General features: G+C 43.9%; 1 protein-coding gene across 4 annotated transcripts in view; it reads right to left on the bottom strand.

The window, feature by feature from the left end:
* znf536 (zinc finger protein 536) overlaps positions 1 to 15,245 on the bottom strand; it is a 219,300-nt gene extending 204,055 nt beyond the window's left edge. For 2 of the 4 annotated variants that reach the window (XM_065952508.1, XM_065952506.1), the window contains exon 1: positions 14,686 to 15,245. The gene's annotated coding sequence lies outside the window, so the exon portion shown is untranslated. Of the gene's footprint in view, positions 1 to 13,915; positions 14,620 to 14,685 lie in introns of those variants that run through there. The other 2 variants (XM_065952507.1, XM_065952505.1) reach the window with 1 other exon arrangement.
* Between the last annotated feature and the right edge of the window lie 1,339 nt (positions 15,246 to 16,584).

Genomic DNA, 16,584 nt, shown 5'->3' on the forward strand with positions numbered 1-16,584 from the left:
GCGGCAAGCGGCCGCCCGCAGCCTCAGAAATTGGATGAAAAAGGAGTGTTGAGGAGGAGACTGACCTCCGCTGCTCTCCGTCAGGCTCCACACGAACAAGAGCCACGGCTGGATCAAATGCCGCTCCCAGCAGTAACTGACACACATACACACACACACACACACACACACACACACACGCACACACACACACACACATAAACTCATGACAGGTACTGGTACGTACTGTAGAGTCGGAGAGACAGCGAAGAAAAGGGGAAGCAGACTTCTAAAAGGCTGACATGCACACAGGGGGATTCTGCACCTGAGGGCTCACATTTTATTACAGGCCACATGTCAAAACGCACACACAGACGCACACACACTGCTTAGCACACTACCTGTAGAGGTAGACCATCACTCCTCTGAGCTGGACTCAGATGGCGTACACACTTCATGATAAAACAGCCGTTTATGGGCTCAATTTTCTTCCCACAAAAGTAAGAAAATCACAGAATTTTTGACGATGCTAAAGACAACGTTACCAGATTTTCCTCTCCTGTTTCTTAAATTAACCATGTTTTACTTTTTCCCAGTCTGCGTGGAAGACGTTGCGAAAATCGTAACTATCAAACATGTTCAGTATTTACAACCCAACATCCTGTCATGCGGCAAGAACGCACACATGGATTACGCAGCAAGCCGATAAACCACTGCAAACCTGTATCTACTCACCCCCAGATCACGCTGTGACGTACATCCAGTGGTCAAGCTGTCTCAACAACTTCAGCAATTGTTTTTTTGTGAATTTTTAGTCCGAAAAAAATGTTAATCCCTGATAGTTTCCTGTCTGTCGTCTGCCATGTTGTTTAACTCTAAAGTCCCTTTTGGCAGAGAGATATTTTTTAGGATTTCCAGTTTTGAAAGTCTCAGGAATCTACCAGTCAGTGGTGTGATGCTGTTGGTCCAATCGTAGCTCTCCACACACTAAAGGAACAAAACTGTTTAATGCATCATCAAAGGTCATCACATAAGAGGTCTCTCACATTTTAACACCAGTTAAGATCTTTAAATTCTTGTAGTGTGATCCAGGCTTAAGTCTGAATAAAGTGATCTGGGAAGGATGAATTCACTTTTTCTTAAAAATACAATTCCATGTTTTCTGAGATAGCCTTGTTAATTAATTAGGGTTACATTCTAGCTGCATTCAAACATTTCAAATCTGTGTTTATGCTAGTCTGTGCAATTCTCGAGACAACCCTCGGTACGCCTCAGAAAAGAAAGTGGAGCTCCCAAAAAACCAACAGAATGATTTAAAATGATCACTGTGACTCTGATGTGATGCTTTTTGTTAACATTAAGAAGTCAGTTTGTTCCATAAATCTGATACAGAGTCTTGTCATCAATGTTTACCAGATGTCAAAGCAACATAGAATTTCTCTCCAACGTCTATTCTCCATAATCTTCGCTCAGCCTCAGTGTTCTTCTGTATCTGTTCACCTCGCCCTCCGCAGTCCACCTCACTCCCGCCACGCAAACCAAACCCTGATCTCCGGCAAGCAGAGGGGAGGCCATTTACTCTAATCACAGGGATCCAGCAAGAGCGCCTCAAAGCCCTCGGGGGCTGATCGGCAATCAGAGAGACGGAGGCCACGAGGGAGAGAGGGAGAGAGAGGGAGAGATAAACTCGACCACAACTTGGGTTTGTGGAGCAAACCTCTCCGTTCTCTAATCTGAAGCAGCTCTGCCGTCAGCTCATCCTGTTGGAGGAGCGTTAAAAGGACTTCCCAAGATGGGAGTAACTTCTGGTCAAGGGGTCAAAGGAAGAGTGAAGTGGAAAACACTGAGTTGGGACGGAGGGCGATGTAGAAGAGTCGACATTGTAAAGTTTTTTAACAAACACAAATCAACAGGTTAATATTCTGTGAAAGTATGACTGTGGTTTGTTCAAAACGTAATCTAACTTTCAGAGTTTTGGCCTCATGATCAGATTTAAAAGCTGCATAAGCCTACGACTAGTACAGCAAGTACCAGGAGGTCGGTTTGTAGAGCTTAATACTGGACTCGATTGTTTCCATTGATTCAAATGAAAGTCTTTGACTTTGCATTGACATGAAAGAAAACATTTAAAATGACTTTACGTCTTTATGTGGTTAAGGTTAACATTTGTGGTATCACAGGCTTGGAGTACATGACCGCGCTAAGTGCTCTCAGAGTTTATTTCTGCCATGTAAGGTCTTTAGCAAAATGCTAACATATGCATGCTAACATACTCACAACGACATGGTACTTTGATTTTCAGAATCATAAGAATTTATAATTCATCATAAGGAAAGCATGAATGTTTGTACAAGTCCAACAGATATTGGATTTTTATTTTTACTGTTAGCCTACACACAGCTACATGTGCTAATGCTAAGAGCACCGTGAACTATGGAGTTGAAGCCCTGCAGGGCAAATTAAATGATAGCACAATTTCTGAATCACTCAAGCTTCGTTTTCTGCTTTAAATGTTCTGTAAAACTTCATTTTAATACGGGTGCTCATACATGCTGATACTGCTGTGATGACTGGCGCACGAATAGGCCGACAATCAGCTGGCTGGTATTTTAACTGAAAGGCTAGATGAACGAAATTGAACAGCAATGCTCCAATAGTTTTAAAGACATTTTACTGACAGAGTTCAATATCAGATTTCAGTGATTTGAGAGTATAAATCTGGGATCAATAATCATCATTGGGCTTCATCGACTATAAATGCAAATCAATCTAATTATTGTCAAGATATTCGTTTCAAGAGAAGTACCGACCACTGTTGTGTGGACGGTCGTGCAGCTGGCCTAGCTATACATTTATATTTCAGACATAAATATTGATGAGGTTTGCAGATTTATTTATCTTGACAACCGGTTTGTGGATGCCACTAATTAAGGTTGAGTGGTATTTGGAAAAAATATGTTTTCTTGAAACCACGTTAAGTTGTCACACTCTTTTTACCCCCTGACCTCTTTCTGTGCTCTTAGGTGAGAAAGTTATTTTATGTAAGAAAGCCGGCTGAGCAACTTGACCACCAGGCGTACAATCGCTTTGTTATAAACTGAACCAGTTGTGATGAACCTGAACTTTCTCTGAAACGTCGCTGTGTCTGTATTTCTTCGAGCGCTCACTGAGTAACTGTTGTTCTCTGCAGAGAACAAACTGAGAAACAATTCAATTGTAAGTCTTCCATGTCCTCTTCCTGTTTCTTTAATGACTCCCCATTTTTTGGGACACATTTTGAACGGGTGAACTCACTCCCCCCACTGTGAGCCTATCAGAAAATCAACAACATCATGGATGCAAGAAACCCCTCCAAACCCCCCCACCCTCCACCCCGATTGCAGATCTGACAGTCCTGTTTACCAAAGCAGCCGACAGACAAGCTGAACAAGGGGCCCGGGCACTTCCACTTAACTCTTTCCCCATTACTACGATTGGTGTGAACGACACAACAAAAGAGATAACACGCAGTTCTGAGTTGAAGAAAACAACCGCAGCTTACCATCAAGAATAATAATAATAAAAAAAGATGAAAACAAAAAGAGAAAGATGAGCAGGAGGAGGAGGAGGAGGAGGGGGGGGGGGGGATGGAGAGAGAAGAAGATGATGAGGTGAGCTGTTTGAAAATAAAAATAAAAAAGATGATCTGTGAAAGCTGTTGGAAATTGTGCTAGATCTGTTAAAGGTGTCTCTTTTGGAGGGGGTGGGAGTATTCCTTTATGACTTACAAAGACGTATTAAAGGAAGGAGCCAGGCGTCGGGGGAATTCTCCCACGTCGGAGAGCTCTCTTTTTAAATTCAACCCCGGTAATAACACAGATAAATAATGGATAAATAGTATTTAGCTCCCACCTTGAACAACACTTTTTTAAAGTAGTTCATGAAAGACTGACAGCTCGTGGTGAGCGCAGCACACTTTACACAAACACACACGTGTGTGCGCACGGACATGTAATGTGTATTTTACCTAATTAAATAAAACACCAGGTGGGATGTGATGATTGTTTGTGAGTGTGTGCACGTGTCTCCGTCTATGTGCGCTGACAGAAACAGAACAAGCAAAGAAGAAAAAGGAAAGATCAAATATTTTGGATGAATTTCATTAAGTACACATTCATCATTAGTGGTTTTATCAGCGGCTGATTGTTGGTTTCGGGTGCAGAACAGTAAGGGGCCGTGGTTAAGTACCACAAATATGTTTTGTTTTTTTTAGAAAGAAAATTCATGTGGAGTTAAGGAGTGGTTTCTGATGTGGACCTGATCTCCAGCAAGCAGCGTTACAAACCTGAACAGTCACTCCAAAAAACAAGTTCAATATGCAGTTCAGCTAGACTTTTTTTATTTATTTATTTTTTTTTGGGGGGGGGGGGGCTTTATTAGACACGCAAGAGTGTGGGATGACATGCAGCAAATGGACAAGGTTGTATTCGAACCCATGGCCGCTACAGAATTGGCTATAGCCTCTGTACATGGCGCACACAACACAACCGCTGGGCCATCTGGTGCCCGAGTTCAGCTACAGATCTTAAATATTGGGGGCCTGCTGATGACCTGGTGGTTGGGTCATGCCCCCATGTGCTGCCCCTTTCCCCAATCTCTCCTGATGACCAACTCTGTCCACTGTCCTATCTAAAAAAAGGCCAAAAACAAATCTTTAATTATTGTTATTTTTAATATTTGGGATCCAGGCTGAGGTTTTAAATTGCGGCGTTCGTCTGCCCACGCCTTGTTTTCAATAAAAGGAACTGTTTTTAGGCAGGAAGTAGAAAACTGAATATCATTTTGACATAAGTATGATTATCTGATAATGGTGTTAATGTGATGCAAGGTTTTGCTATTTTTTTTTAAATGGGAGCGAGTTATACACAACCCCCCCCCCCCCCCCCCCCCCCCCGACTAATAATTTGTGTACAGTCCCTAAGTTAGTCGAGTATTAAATAGAGGCCTTCTGCTGTTTTATGGAAATGATGTCCCGTAAAATAAGAAGCACAGAAAGGACTTGTTTTTTTTAGCTGTCCTGTCCTCAAAATGGGTCAGCAATAAACAAATAGAAACATATTTACCTTAAAAAATAAAAAAAACATTCAGTAGCAACCGTCTGCATCTCATGTGCAGCTCTGCCTTCTGAGACGTGGTCGCGGCTGCGCCAGGCGTTTACAGAAGGCTGTGTGTTTAAACGCCTGGAATGCTCATTTGCCTTTTGGGTTTACTTGTTTACTTTTGCATAAATGGAGAACAGTAATGTGGTATTAAGGGGGCTTCTCAGGGGGCGGAAAGTTGTGTGAGTGTGTGTTTGATTTATTTTTTTTTTTAAATACGAGGCTTCTTTAAATGCTCCCTCAGTTTTGCTATATTAAGGAAGGGTGATGATTAATGCAGCATTGATCTAATTTCTCTTGATTAAAAAACATGAATTACAAAAATAATGCCCCTCCTCTACCTCCCCTCCCCCCCCTGCTCAAAGTCATCAGATAGAAAATGAGCATTGAGGCTAAAAAAGAGCAACAAATAATCAGCAAATTCCCAATACCCAAATATGAAATGTAAAATGTCTGCCTCGATCAAGTCAGTCGCAGTAATCTTACGCGCCAGCCTCAGCTGTACCACCACTTCTGTCACTTGGAATAAAAACCTAAACCTTTCAGGGCTTTCGATTGAGTCTTTAATTCAGCCTGATGTGACATTAAAACCCTTTGGTTGACTTCCACTGGCTGTGACAAATGTACCAGCGCTTAATAGAGGTGTGCAGACAGGCCGGCATTTCAGTGACTTTTATCAAACCGAATTTATCAACGCAGGCTCCCAGGATCTGTGGCAGCAGCTTGTTCAGAAGGAAGCCCACAGATACCGTTAAGTACATCATCCCTCCTCTCTGTCTCGCTCCTTCTCCCCTTCTGCTCGCTGCCTTTCTCTCTAAGTGTTTTTTTTTTCCCCCTCCACTCTGTCCTGTCATCACTCTGCCTACTGTATATTTATCTCGTTCCCTCTCTGCATACACCAGTCCACCGATTGTTGTGCTTTGTCGGTTAATAAAAAACAATCCCAATCGTCTCCTTAAGTATTTTTTTTTTCTAATTTGACCAATTAAGAGAAAATAAAAATGTGTCAAAAGGGGACTCTCTGTGCGTGAAAGTGTTAAAGTGTCGGGAGCTGTTTCCATTCAATCGTGAGTCACTAAAAGCTCTTCACTTGAAACTTCGAGGAGCATGTTGGAATAGTTTTACACGTGTGAGCAGAGTCAGGCCAGAAGGAGACGTCACACAACGCTCAGATTTTTTAATAAAAAGGTCAAGAAATGTGAAGCCGATTTATCATCTGAAACATTATTGAGTTTATTCATTCATGCTATAAAAAGAAGACAGTGGTGTGTTTGTCAGGAAAGAACTCGACAGTTTCCGGCTTTAAAATGGAGTTCATATTTGCTCCAGCTTAACCCCGACTGGGACATGTTTGTCTGGAGGAAAGCAGGGGAATAACCTCTCAACTCTCTCTTGTCACAAAAAAAAAACAAAATTCACTTTTTTTTTCTTTACATTAAAGCTTCATTTAATTGGAAATGTGTAAAATGTCTTTTTTTTATTTCCTCATCTTTCTATCCAGTTAAAGTTCATGTCTCATTTTCACTTAAAAAAGGGGGACGATGAGATTTTGACGAAATTTGAAAGCCATTTTAAAGAAACATAGGAAGCACAGCCTGCAGGATTTGCTTTGTAACAACTCATTGGTAACTTCAGTCTCCTCTTTTGGATTCAAGTCCAGCGGCAATACGTATTCTAGAAAAGACTGGCAGCGGGTATAAATAGGAAGTGGAGGAGTGGGGGGGGGGGGAGAAGAAGAAATAAAAGAAACAACAGGAATAAATGAGAGATAAGAGTGGGAGAGAGGATGGAGAGACGGCCCAGGCTGTGTAGCGGGAGAGATGGAAGAGAAAAGAAGAGTGAAATGTTGGAGGGAGGAGTGCGATAAGGAGGCGTTTGAAGGGTCCTCTCAGATGCTGGGATTGCTTAGTTCAGCGCCGTCAGAGCCTCTGAGGTACTTGAACCTTGACTGCCTTTCCCTGCACCTCTCTGTCGAGCTGCTGCCCTGCAGGCCACCTGTAAACCGCTTTGACACATGATCCACTCCCACGGATGTGGAGTGGAAACACACACTCGCACACACAGAAAGAGAGAGCGAGCAAGAGAGAGAGAGAACCGCTGCTTGCAGGCAGCTTAGCGCGCACAAACACTCTTAACACATCATCAACGATTGGTTGTTTTTTAACATTAGCCCTCGATTAAAAACTGGATGTCCCACTTTTGAATGGAGGGCATGAACAAGAGCGCTACCTCAAAGTCTCTCTCGTGTTGGTCCATTAGAAACGGCACCTTTTTTTCTTCTATATATCCCCCCACTCACTGTCACTTCTTTATAGATCCTTCGTCAAAATTAGAGCAAATAATCTATTATCCATTGGGCTCTCGATGTGAAAGTGGGACTAGGAGAGTTTTAACCTCCACTTCCTGGAGGCACAGGGAAACAGGACACTTTGTAATTTAACCAGATACTTTGACATGGTTACAAACAAGTGCCGGGCAAATGAGAACGTGAGCTTTAAGATAAAGCACAACCATGTGAATGTGAAAAAAAAAAAAGATAAATTATTACAAAAAAATGCAAGCGGCATGAGCATGCACAGGCAAATAGAAAGAAGTACCAATCGGTTACTGCAACAACAAAAAAACAGAGGAGACTGAAAAAAGCGACAGCTCCTGATTAGGCATTGTCAAAATATTTGTGACGGAGGAATTCCAGCAGGCGAGCGGCGGCGGAATCGGCTTCTCTACAAAAGAGCCATCTTCCCTGAGTAACAAGTTGGTGCAATGAGTGTCGACAGAAGAGGAGCTGAAATCCCCCCCGGGCGAGAGAATATCCCGCTATTGTAGTCTTAACCCGCGAGACCTGGCGGGGAATGTACAGCTTTCACAGTCACTTCTCATCCTATTTGTAAGCACTGCCGCTGATGTGCGAGCGCCTGGACCAGAGCAGGTTACCCCCGCCCCCACCCCCATCTGTTTTTTTTTTTTATATTTCTCTGTCATCCTTATTCTGTCAATAGCACCACCTTTCCCCAGTCCAATAAACATTTGAGGGGGGGGGTGGGCATTCGTCTACATCAAGTCATTTTCTCTCTCCCCTCTCTGACGGCCCTCACAACCAAACCACTTTTTTCATCTCACTTTTTTTTTTTTGTATTTTTTTTTTGTTCCACAAGGCAAGTTTCATTAAAGATCCAATTATGCAAATCAGGTTGCAGGAGAGGCAGTTGAATATGCACTATAATGGTGTACAGTAATCGTTCGACACAATATACGGCATCCGGGGCCAGATTTACGAGCGCAACAGAACTGCAACGCCTCCATCCTTTGGTGAAAACCTCTTGATCATAATTAAAGGTGCAGGAGTTCTCTTCTCCTGCATCCTCACCACCCTCCCTTTTTCTCCCTCTTTTTCTTTCTCTCCACTGTTTCCTTTTTTTTCCCCCCTCCATCTCGTGCGACTTTTGCGTGCTCATTAGTGGAGGTCTGGAAAGTTTACAGAGGTCACATCGGAGAGGTGGAATCGGCTAAAGAGCAGACATGACATACATGATGCAGCCAGTGATGGTGTGTGAAGTGGTTAACCTGCCTCACACACAAACAAACACACACACACACACACACACACATCTATAACCCTCCATCTCATCAGCACTGGAGGTATTTACCACAGTCTTAGCTGAGCGTGGCTGCATGTTAAGCAGCAACAATTCTCTGCTTCAGGACCTCTGATTGATGCCTGCTTGCCCGTTTCTGTTAAGCTGTTGTCTACGGGAATGACACAGCTGAAAAATGCAGCGCTGACTGTTCCAACTCGTCAAAAAAGGGAAAAACAGTCCTGACATCGCATGATGCATCCTTAAATCCAAAGTGCTAACGAACTTCAAGGGGGGAGAAAAAAAAAATCAAACTAAAGCCAAACTCAATAATGCCTTAATGCCAAGGCGGCTCAGCGGGGGAAGCCGGGCAAACAAAGGAGGAATATCACGGGTTGTGAGGATAAGGTGTTTTACATTTTTTTTCAGGACGCATTCCTTGTTGGTGTTATGTGAGCGCCAACTGATTTCACAGACAGACAGAGAGAGAGAGAGAGAGAGGGAGAGAGAGAGAGAGAGAGGGCAAGGACGAAGCACTGCCCGGACACCGGACTGTCTCAAGGCTGAGCTAACCCTGAAAATACACACACACACACACACACACACACACACACACACACACACACACACACACACACACACACACACACACACACACACACACTTGTATTGACGTGCACATACACACACTGTTTGCAAAACTGTTGCAATCTTTCACACACACATTCTCAGACTGGACATTTTTTTTTTCTCCAAAGAAGATTTAAAGAAGGTAGAAGATCCCCCTTGAACCCAATTCCATGCCCACTTCTCCCACTCACATCTTCTTCTTTTTCCTCGTCCATACCTCACCCGCCTTCACCCCTCGGCCCCTCCGCCCCCAGAATGCCCAGACAGGCAGACGCTCCTTGTGATGGCACCCCGGCATGAAAGGACTGAGTCAAGCCTATCTGTCAGCACCTCATCTGCCCTACACGCTTTATTCTTAGATCAAAAATGACGTCTGTGATTACCCCCCCCCCTCCTCCTCCTCCTCTCCTCTCCTCCAACCCTTTAACCCCCCCACCCCAACCCGTATCAAGCTCGCAGGAGGGAAGAACATACCGGGAAAATATACAATCCAACTATAAAAGAGGCATTCACACAGCACAATGCAGCTCGCACGCACACAACAGGAAACTGAACATAAACTCTGCTTTTAAACAATGATTGAGTGAAGCTGATCATCCATACGGCTAGATTTTAATTGATAGCATATTCATTCCCGCCTAATGGTTTCCTCCATATTTCCCGTTGCTTTTTTATACATTTTAATAACCGATTCAGACGTGAAGATTCTCTTTCCCCCGCTGTCAGTTGATTTGAACAAAAGCAACATGTTAAAAATAGCAGGATAAAGAAAAAAGAAAAAAAATCAGAACATGACAGCGTCGAGCGTGTCACATAAAGGACGACGAAATAACAGCCACCGTCTCCAAATTCATTTCTGAAGATGAGATGCTGAAAAAACGATGGGATAATGTGCAAAAGGTCAGCAGCACTAACTTCATCAAACTTGGAGGTCATTCATCATCAATATGTGGCCCCCTTCAATTTATCATCACAGCCGGAGGAATCATAATTGCCGATCTTATAAAAGTTGAACATCGCACCCCCGTGGGCTCGGAGGAATTGGAGGAAGAAAAAAAAACATCCTATGTGATGTTTCCGATGATTGAGATTCAAGCAAACGTGAGAAAAAATCTCCTACTTTTACATTTTCTGTCTAAACTAGCGTATGATTTTTTTTTTTTTAAGTCAATGAAATTTCATCTGTGATTCAGTCTCTGTGTTTCAATCCAGTGCTTTCGTTTGTGTGAGTGTGTGTATGTGAGTGTGTGTGAGTGTGTGTGTGTGTGTGTGAGTGCTTGTCACATTAGCCTCACGCCGCAACTGCAACTCCCAGCTCGCCTACATCTTCCTGCTCCCTGGCTTGAACCCGAGAGATCAAGGTCATGGAGCTTACAAGCCTCGACCCGGACTAACACCTGTGTGTTACAGCCCCTTCAACACCCCCCCACCCCACCCCCCTTCACAGGCTACACACACATGTACACACACACACACACACACACACACAATACATGTCCGCCTCCGCCTTGCCCTGTTGCCCGTGTGGAGACCAGAGAGTAGATTTGCAGCAGAATGGAAATGAAGATATGACACAGCCAGTATCCCCAGTCTTCCCCCAGTAGGTAAGAATTGGTGGTAGGGGGGTTGGGGGGTGGGGGGGGGGGGGTCGGTTTCACAATGACTGCACATATCAATTAATGGCTGGCTGATGAGCAGAGCTGGCCTGATCTGGCCTGCCCACCACCGCCCTGAATCCCAGCGGACTGGGAACCCTGGCCCCGCAGCCTGTACAGCTGGAGCCCTCCTCCATATAATTACACCAGGAGGTGATCGACTCGCCACAGTGAGGCTGCACCGCGAGGGGGACTGCACGTCGTTTTCAGACAGTATAGAACACGGACTATTGTAGAGTATATTTTTTTAGATTTCTTGTTTTTCCTGTTCATCATACATACACGGCCGTGGATTGCCCACATTATGTATTTTCTTAACACCACTTTGCTGTTTGCAAAAGGGAGGTCTGCTCATGTGCTGCCTTTCCATTTGTTAAACAAGTGTGTGATTTTTCCTTCTTCCCTTTTGCTTTCTTGAAACAAAAAATCTGATTGTGTACATGTCAGTGCACAAATAATTCACCGTGTGTTCGGTCTGACAAACGCGGCGGCTTCAGTCGAGTGGGTCTCCTCCACGGTGAGCTGACTGACTGACTGACTGACAGCCTGGTGAAAGGAGGACTGATTTGATGCCATCCCTTGCATGTCAGGCTCCCTCTCTCTCTCTCTCTCTCTCTCCCTCTGTCTCTCCCACATCACTCCTTTTCTCCTTCGTTTCTCAGCTGAGAAACGTGTATCGCCACAGTCAGTCAGTCAGTCACGGCCTGCAGCCTCCCCTCCTTTAGCAGCGCTGACACAGGTGGGGAAAGCAACTCGTACAAGATCGACGGCGATGCTGCAGACCGCCTCAGAGGAGCACATTTTGAGCTCGGCCGCTCAGAAAGTTGCTGCACAAGAAAACACTCTGCTGCTCTACGTGTGTTCTCGTGCTGTTAAAAAATCTGACACCGACTGAAAATTGAAAGACAATAAAACTCATCATATTTGACAAAAAAGTGAAGATAAATAATTCTTGCATATTTTATCAGAATAACTATTCCATCATCAACAATACTGATTCTGAATCGGATAATTCATTACATCGACTGGTATCTGGTATCCAAATGCAGCCTGACAAGATGAATGTAAAAAAAATCACAAGTAGGCCTAATGAATATTAAATGAATTGCTAAAACAAATCACAGAGGCCTTGACAACAAATCTAACACATGAATTCCTGCAACAGGCCAGTTATGCAGAGCAAGGCCTTTTTTTTTTCTTAAAACACTGTGTCTCTCTTTCCAAATATTTTCTCCCCAAAAAGAATGACAACATTTCAAACTTGGAGCAGCGCTTGAGAGGTGCAGCACAGGGCGAACAGGTCTGTTGAGCAGGCGGAGGACACACTTTCTGGTCTAATAAAGAGAATGTAAGGAGCTGACAGAAAGGGTTTACGCCCAGACACTATTTCAGACATAATATCCTGCCTTGTGTGCAATACCATTAAAAAACAACAACAGCATCTCAACTCGCACAGATCATCTATTTATCCCCCTTTTTCCTGCAGAATGAATCTGAGGAAGAGGCAACATTGTTTTTTCTATTTTCTTTTTCTGGCTGGAGACAACTTGAGGGAATGTTAGAGAAAACAACGTGATGGACATTGTTGAGTATTTTAAGAAGGATGACATGCATTGTGCAGCAGCTGGGGAGCTGTTGGAAGTGACTGGATAAACCCAGGTCAGATCACTCAGGGGTCAAGTCGACTTCCAAGAAAAAAAAAAAAGGTCCTCCCCACCCAAGACGCACGGTGAGACAGAGGACTGCAAGCCTCAACCCCCCCCCCACCCCCCTGCCACATATCACTGATAATTCAATACGGCCCCGTCACATAAACACAAATGAGGATTTGTCGCCTCAGTAAGGGAATTCAGCGGCTGGTTTAGAGATTTTTCTTGTAGCGCTCAACCTGCTGGATATTTCCGATGTCCCTAAATATAAACACACACTGTTGTAAATTAAAAGAGGACAACGCGGAAACTCGTAAGGCAACGAGTGCAATGACATGTCACACACCCCGACCCTCGTCCATCCCCTGGAAAAAAAATATGATCGGCTTTTCAGGCTCCGTCATTTTTTATTTCCCACAGTAACGGATGTTTATTCACCGACTCGCCTTAACTTTTCCCCCCCTCTTTTTTTTAGAATAAAAGACAAAATCGCACATTCTGCTCGAATCCAAAATGACACCTTTTACCAGAAATATCATATTTCAGCTCTGCTAATATCTCCACATATGACATTTACCCCCCTCTCGCCTGAATGCCATCGTTACGTCTCCTTCAAAGCATAATGCAGGGGCTGCTTATTCATAAGAGAGGTCGATCACTGCACAAAATGGCAGGTCTCACCGGCTCTTCTTCCATCTCACAAGTTTTGACACATGGTGTGGCAAATGCTGCCGGTTAAACTTCGAGTCTGCTCTCCCCGCACTCTTCAAACACAAGTGCCGGTTTCGGTGGAAAAGTTTTCCGTGTGAACTCCAAACGGTGAACAAAGCTGTACTTTTTCCTTACACTCTCCTATACTTCTTCAGCTGATCTGTTAATGCGCATTAATACAAAAACTGTGCGCCCGAACGCGTTTTTACGCATAACGCGGTGCAAAAGTCAAACATGAAACGGTAAACAAAACTTGTAATAAATTATTTTCTGCTGGAATAGAAATAGTTTTTTTTTTTTTAAAAAAGCACTGAGCTGCAAGGTGTCGAGCATCGCAGACCCATGTCTTAGTCCCTGCTGCAATTTTGTCACCGTGTATTTTACGAGTCGCACTCGCTACGGATAATTGCACTGTTATTTTCTAATCATGATTGGGGAGACATCAGGGGGCCCCCGCAGCGAAGCAAACCGCACACACAACCCCAATCCTGCCCCAAAAAAACCCTCACTACCCAGCGAGTAGCACACTCCAGTAAAACCACACTCGTTTTTACTATAAGCTCCACACTTCTTCTTACCTTTTAAATTTGGCGAAGCGCCGGCTAACTCCTGCGCGTAAAGGCTGCGTTGCGAGAGGCAGTGTTCATTGAATAATGAGGCATGTCCATATGATTTGACCGGATCATATTCTTGTCGGATGACGGGGGGTGTTGAAAAGTGCGCTTCGGACCTGTTAAAGACAGTCTACTCCTCCATGCTCCCCGCCGCGCACACCCGAGTTGGAAATGAAAAAAAAATACGGCTTTCTGACTTGTCTCCTCTTGCTCCTCTGTCCCTTTCTGTCGCTTGTCTGCGAAAAGGTTAACGTTTGCATTGATGCCGATCGCCCAGGCATCAGCATATTCCCTTCATCTTTCAGCTTGGACTCCCCCTATCTGGTAGGTGAAATGCATTGTACCGTTAAAAAAAGGCACTCCATTGTAGAAAAGCAGAGCCGACTGGTCGGATACAGCCCGGGTCTAGCGGTATTCACCGGGATAAAAAAGCAGCTGGTGAGCCCAGCGGTGTAACAGAACCTCGATTAAAGAAATAATCCCCTCATCGTAACATTTCCCCTGGTACTGAGGCGAGAGAAAAAGCCGATTGCCAACCACCTTAGTTTGTTTCTGACCTTGAACTGCCCACAAACACTCTTTTATTTCAAATCTGCCCCCTGTACAGAACCATTCACACACAGCCAGCCTCGCCGCTCCGCCACAGTGTGCGTTGGAAATTGGCTTTGATAACAAACCCCTCCGTGTAAAGACACCCGGGTCACTAAATTACCCCAAAAAGTAGAAATCCTTACCTTTAAATTCAACTGTTTCGAGCCTTTCCCCCTCTTCTCTTCGCCTTAAAAAAACTCCAGGATAAATGAGTGTTGCCTCCCGTGCGTCCTGAGCGTCAGTCACCGCTTAAGAGAAGTAATGAGTGATAAAAATGACGCTCATCTATCTGCACTGTAACCTTGTGGCGTATTTAATGTAAATAAGCCCCGTTGTGTTGCCAATCCCCGTGCATACAAACGCAGAAGCGCTCCTCAGGGACTCGCATTTGCCTTTTTTTTTCTTCTTCTCTCTCTCAATGTATTGACGATTTGTTCTTACTGCCTGGGAGCGCAAAAGGGAATGAACATAATTATTTGAGAATGTGATATATCAATAATGCGACTGCTCCACTTTGTGAATGAATGCATTTCTACACACCTCTCTAAAGATATATATTTTTTAAAAAGCCCACTCTGCAAAAGAAGAAAACACTTTTTTCTCCCCCCCTCTTGAATATTTCCAACAGGAGCTGTAAACTTGAAGTTGGCACAACTTTATTGCGACGCGTAAAAAACACGCACGACCAAAAAAAAGACGTCCCGCATAGGCCGAACGGTTTCTTGCAACTAAAACCTTTCTTGCGGGATGGTTTTGATATATTATGCTTCTATAGGGGGGGTGGAAGAGACTGAATAATGCAATTATAGATTCAGTGTCCCAGCGTTGACAAAAGACAGGGCTTCAATAGGGGCTTTGTTATAGGATTATATAATGATTATGGGGTAATTATGGGAACGGTTTGGTTATAATAAAAAAGTATCAAGTGCTCTCTTGCATGGACAGCTTGTTTTCTATAATGTAAGTGCATGAGTAGAGGAGTGTGATAAGACAGACAGACAGACAGACGGTGCTGCTGACAGCTAGTGGCAGCATGACAGCAGACAGCCCCGATTATTCAAAATGTCGAACCGAGAGACACATTAATGCCTCTGACTGAGATGCTATCAAATGTCCTCAGAACCGGACATGGGCTCACAATGGAATATCTCGGGGTCATAACACCCCCCCCCCCCTACCCCCACCCTCCCCTCTCAACACACACATACGTACACACACACACACACACACACACACACACCATCCCTCCACCCCTCCCTCACCCCTCCACGCCGGTTGTGCCATGCTGTATGTGTCAGAGAGAAAGAGAGAGAGAGGCAGATACACATGTACATGGTCAGTCTGACACAGAGCTCATGACGCTCCATCTGGGGGTGAAAATAATCCGCACCTTACAGCACATTACAAATATGATTTTTCAGTCATATATTTTTAAAAATGCAATTTGGAGGAAGAAAATTCCTCATGTTTTTCCACCTTTTTCCACATTTTTAGACCGAATTGATATCAGATATTTTTAAAGATTTGAGCTGTATTAGGCTAATATTTCCCTCTCTTTTCACTCTATACTTATATTTTTTAAAGATAATTTGAATACATGTAGACGCTCACATTAGCCAGCCTGTGAGTTTGTGTGTTCTGTGAGACGATAACAGATAGCCTGCATATCTGCTTTTTCTTCCCCTTCCCAGACAAAACACATCTCCGTCTTTAAGAGGGACTCATTATGCACTATGAAAATCAGATTCTCATGCTGCTCCTTTAAAATGGTTATATGGAATTCAGTTTGATGCGTATGAAATCCTTTTCTTTTCGTGCCTCCTTTTTTGAGCGTTATCCAAAATAAAAAATAAGTTTTCCTTCCCCTAAAGAAATTAGCATAACCCTTCCCCATCAATAATATGGCTATCTCTATGGGAATGATAGCAGCAAGCAGTAGGGGTGTTCCTTTTGCCGATTCTCCATGGATCAACGGCGCGTCATCAGCTCCTTTTGAACTTGTTATAGCAAGTCAAGTGATTCTTTATCGGCTGACAGCCCTG

Source organism: Labrus bergylta, chromosome 3, assembly GCF_963930695.1.
Source record: "Labrus bergylta chromosome 3, fLabBer1.1, whole genome shotgun sequence".
In the NCBI taxonomy this organism is placed as follows: domain Eukaryota; kingdom Metazoa; phylum Chordata; class Actinopteri; order Labriformes; family Labridae; genus Labrus; species Labrus bergylta.